Genomic DNA, 5,517 nt, shown 5'->3' with positions numbered 1-5,517 from the left:
CATTCATTCAATTCCGTGCAGCGGAAGGATGGAGACTTAACCACTACACCGCCAGGGAAGCCCCTAGCCACGCTAGCCCTCATCCATGGATTTTAGGATCATTGAGCTTTCTCTCTCTCTCTTTCTCTCTCCCTCTCTGTTTCTCTCCCTCTGTCTCCCTCTCTGTTTCTCTCTGTCTCCCTCTCTGTTTCTCTCTCTCTCCCTCTCTGTTTCTCTCTCTCTCTCTCTCTGTCTCTCTCTCTCTCTCTCTCTCTCTGTCTCTCTCTCTCTTTCTCTCTCCCTCTCCGTTTCTCTCTGTCTCCCTCTCTGTTTCTCTCTCTCTCCCTCTCTGTTTCTCTCTCTCCCTCTCTGTTTCTCTCTCTCTGTCTCTCTCTGTCTCTCTCTGTCTCTCTCTGTCTCTCTCTCTCTCTCTCTCTCTCTCTCTTTTCTCCTCTCTCTCTCTCCCTCCCGGCCTCGCCCCACCCCCTTTCTCCTTTCCTCTTTTTCTCTCTCCCTCTCCCTCATCCTCCACGAGAAGTCATGAAGATGGAATTGATGTTGGACTGATGTCCGCATGCTACCATACCAAATCCCCCTTCCCCAGGGATAGCTGCACTGCCTGTGGCAGGCCATGGTGGGGGGTGGGGGGGGTGGTGTCTTTTCTTCTGTATCGGTAGAAATGATTTGAAGAGGAGGCAGGATGGGCATAGGTCCACTGCCTCACACCAAGGCCCTTTGGGAGCATTTCAGTGAATCGGGACAGAACATTTTTCTCCGTGCGGGGAGGGAACCGGAATAGGGCACCCCGAAATGGAACCGCTTTGGCACATAGATGAGTTGGAATTTAAGGCGCTTCAGAAACGACGGGTGGGCGACAAGGACCCTCTGCCGCTCTGCCTCTCCCTCTTCTTGCTGACCTGAAAGGAGGACAAAAATCTTCTTCGAGAAGCTCAAGCTCACAGCCCGCCGTTTCGAGTGACTTCTGGCTTGGGCTTCTCCTGCGTGGGGGGCACAGTGCACGCGTTCCTCAGCCGTGGGTTGCTCTCTTCTCGAGCTGTCTTTTGGGGACAGGGGATTCTCAGGCAAGAACTCAGAAGGATCGTTGAGGGAACATCGTTTTTCCTCTCCCACGACTGATGAATGCAGACAGACACACAGGAATCTCGCCCCCCCTTCCCCCCCACCCCCCAAGTGAGAGGAGTCGCCGGACATCCTTGGGGTCACACACAGCCTCCGTGGCTCTTCTATGTTGCCAGGCTACCTGGCCTTCACCGCCCAACCCGCTCCCCCCACGCCCCCAATGAAGTTGCATCATCGTTCATAGTGTAAATGCTGTGAGAAGATAAGCTTTTCAAAATAAAATTCTCCCTGCCTTTCTTTCCCAAGGACACCATGAACACCTACCGTCATGTGCAGTGCTTATTGACCCACCTGGAGGAGGGGACCCTCTCCGACAGACCCAGGAACTCACTTGTTCCGAGTCATCGAGGAGAGGGTGTTTGGTTCTGTGTTTTAAACTGGTGGGCCAATGACACATCACCTCCTAGTAAGCCATCAGGTTCACCGGTTCGGTGGCATGAAGTACATTTACATCCTCCTTGAGTTTGACTTTGAAAGTCTTGGGGCCCTGGGTAGGCCACCCCCAAATGTGCCTCCGTGGCATAGGGATGTTTTGGAATTTGAGTGACAACACCACGAGAGGGGCACTCTGACTCTCCTTTACTTCTCCCCTCTGAAATCAGGAAGAAAATCTCTCACGTGAAAGGGGAGCGGGGGGCGGGAGGTGTAGAGATCATGACGAACTGAACTGCTTTCATGTCTCATGAAATGTTCACGAATCATCCAAGTAGGATTGCTCATAACAGAGGACATAGATGTTGACGAGATAAGAATGTTTAAGGGGAACTTTTCCCCCAATGATTGTTTTCCACAGGCCGACTTCAAGACTTTCCAACATCTCTGGTCATCTCTAGGCTTAGCGGTTGGCTAAGTGCCCTGACAGGGTGAAACCTCAGCGAGTGTCTACATCATCTCCACATAAGATAAAATACTGAAATGTTCATGGCTCCACAAGTCTAAGGGTCTCCCTGCTTTGGACCTTTTACGGAGGAGAGACTGAGCATGTTTGGTTCCATGCCTAGATAGATCTTGTGCTTTAGGGAAAGACTGTACTAGGTAGGAGCCTAGACTTCTACAAACTATTCCATGTTCACACTGTTCACTGTGGTTGGCTTCCTTACTTTCACTGAAGAGGAAAAAAAAAAAAAAAAAGACAGTGTCCAAGGACGAGGCATTCTAAAGAAGGAACGTGTGTGGTCCAAGCTACCTGATGTCGCCATCGTCACGGTAGGAAGAGGACCTTTTTTGGGGGGGGGGAGGGGGGAGGCAAAGTAGAAGGTGTATGGAGATAAGGTTTGGGGGAAGGAGAAAGAGATTTTTGTCCTAAAGGTAGTCATTTCTCAATGGAAAAGAAAGAAAACAAGGGACAAGCTAAAAATGGGCACAGACAATTGGAAAAGGTGTGTGAAGAAAAGTGTCTTTGGAAAGGAATTGGATCCGTGGTCAGGACTGGATAAGATGAGGGTGGATTCAAAGACAGAAATGAGTTTTCGTATCAACATGAAACCAGTGCAAAATTAGAATTTAGTTGTCTCTCTCTGTTAAAAGGACCAGGTTTGGGTTTAGGGTTTGGGTTTTTCTTCTATCGGTCTGCTCTGCCCATCATGAGAGATTAGATTAGATTAGGAAAGGTTTTTTTCCTTTATCTTTAAGGAGAGAGAGAAAGAAAGAGGGGGGGGGGGAGAGAGAGAGAGAGAGAGAGAGGGGAGAGAGAGAGAGAGAGAGAGAGAGAGAGAGAGAGAGAGAGAGAGAGAGAGAGAGAGAGAGAGAGAGAGAGAGAAAGAAAGAGAGAGAGAGAGAGAGAGAGAGAGAGAGAAAGAAAGAAAGAAAGAAAGAAAGAAAGAAAGAAAGAAAGAGAAGCTTATGTCTTTGTCAAAAGTCATCACTTATTTTCTAGGTTGCCTTTATCAGGTCTTGGAGGACTCACATCAACTTAGTCCTCTCGATATTCAAAGAACCAGGTTTGGCTCAGAACTGAAGAAGAAGCTTCTCTCTCTGCCTAGCAAGTCTTTCCTTGGGATGTTGGTGACATGGCTAACGAAGCACTGTTTCACAGTGACCTATCAGATTAAGTGCTTTACAATCTTTTGGATATTTTGGACACATTTGCCCAAAAATTGAAGGACAGATGAAGTCCTTTGGGCTTCGAACGCACTTTGAGATAGGATCCAGGAGGAGAGGGCCCTCAAAATAGCTCAAAAATGTGTTCTCTCTCCTGAGAAATGAGAGAGATGAAACTGAGTAAGTTTCTTGGAGAGGTTCGATGACACGGGAGAGTGTTGTCAAAGAGGAAGGAACAACGTGAAGTCTTCTTTGGCTTGTGCCTGTACACCGATGTGTTCTAACTGTTCCAGAAATGATGGGATCTTTCTTCCCGGAAGTCTTCTCTGCCCTGGCATAAAGTGTTGTCTGTTATCGTCAAAATGGAGGCTCACACGAAAGGGGCTGAACCCAGTATCAGGGAGATGTTCTAACCGACTTTCACGCCAAGGCAGTAACAACAGCCTGTGGAAAGATGGTGGGGGTGGCGGGGCACACGTGGATCAAGTCCATTCTGTCCTTTCAACAGCCGGTCGGGGCTATGGCAGACGGGAGACGGTGGCCCAGCCGGTTGCTCCCTGGCCAACCTCCCCCCTCCCCCACACCTTGCATTCCTTCACCCGCCCGTGGTGCCTCCAAGATGACTCCAACTGTAAATAGACATTGGCAGGAAGACTTCTACAGTCTACCGGCAACGTCTGACCTGTCATGCTTGTAACCCTGGGGGGGAAAAATCATTTTTCTCTATGGAAAGAAAACCTCCTCTCTCTGGATCCTCTGAACCCCAGCCACTGGACTTCATTCCACTGCCACTTAGTAGGGGTCATCCAAACATCCTTGTATGTTTTCCGTGTGGGTTGAAGTCTTCCCTCGCTGCAAGCCTGATGTCCTCACCGTGGCACAGAGACTGTTAAAAAAACAAAATGTGTTTGCCACTTGGGGTCTACCTTCCACAGCCTCCCGTGTGATCAGATCAAGGCACCCGCTTCTCTGGGAAAATCCTACAATCCTTCACAAAAGCTCTTGTAAACTTTTTGGAACCGTCACTCGTCCAGTCACCCTCAATCATCAGGCAAGGTCGGCAGGACCGATGGAAAAACTGGACTCCAAGAAGAACAAGAATGACTTACATGGGGTTGAATGAACTGATGAATAGGACGACAACGTGTATGACTACTTGTGTAAAACAGGACTGCTTGGGGAAGCGGGGGATAGATAACTTAGGAAGTTGAGATGAACACATACACATTACTGTACATAAAATAGGTAATCAACAAACACCTCCTACTATATAGCACAGGAAACTCTACTCACTACTTTGTAATAACGTATGAGAGAAAAGAATCTGAAAAAGAATATCTATATAAAGTATTTTGATATATATATAAAGAGAGAGAGAGAGAGAGAGAGAGAGAGAGAGAGAGAGGGAGAGAGGGAGAGAGAGAGAGAGAGGGAGAGAGGGAGAGAGAGGGAGAGAGGGAGAGAGGGAGCGATTAGGACTGATTGTTAAATCTTTTGTTTTCCAGATACAAGGAAAAACAAAAACAAACAAACAAAACCCAATTTTCTTCTTTTATTTTTAAAGGGGGACGTCCATTTGGTAACTCATACCTCTGTCAGCAGGATAGAATCACTGATCTTTTTCTCCCTACTTTCCTTAATTCAGAAACTCTCAGTGAGGCTTCTTATTTCCCTGGCAATAGAGTTATTCGCATATGTTACTTGGAGGCCAAAATTATGTTTCCATAAAACGGGGATACACACTTGTGGATATGAAATTCTGGTGCTACTCACTTCCCTTAGGGAGTTGTTCTTAACCTGAAAACTGGACTGCATTCCGAAGTTTTTTGAGTTCCCTCCAATATCTGGCTATGACTCTCTCCATGAACGTTTGCCATTTTCTCCCACCCTTTTGACTTGGCATCACTGAGAACTAAAACGGCCCTTTGCCTGAAGCCCTGCAAACGGAAGCTAGAGAACTTGACGAAAACCTTAGAGAAACGGCCACAACGGCTCCTATGGAAAAAGTCCTCGTTCCTGTTTCTGTGAGAGCCACTCCGAAATTTGAACCAAACACCCGACGACATCATCAGAGTTATTTCAAACTTCTAAAGTTGCTTCGACCCTGACATCTAGATCTAGAAATCTCCTTGACTCAGACACACACACACACACACACACACACACACACACACACACACACAGTCACCAGCTCAGCTTTAATATGTTCCAAGGAACTTTCAGAGGAGGGAACTGTTGGGCTCCAGAGTAGGCCGCCCCAAAATGTGCCTCCATGCTCTATTGATTATTTTGAATTCAAGTGACTTAAGAACCGGCCAGCACAAGAGGGACACACTGGCCCTCCTTTCTGTCCTCCTG

The sequence above is a fragment of the Balaenoptera ricei genome, chromosome 21, assembly GCF_028023285.1.
Source record: "Balaenoptera ricei isolate mBalRic1 chromosome 21, mBalRic1.hap2, whole genome shotgun sequence".
Classification (NCBI taxonomy): domain Eukaryota; kingdom Metazoa; phylum Chordata; class Mammalia; order Artiodactyla; family Balaenopteridae; genus Balaenoptera; species Balaenoptera ricei.
Note: the sequence above shows the minus strand (reverse complement) of the source record.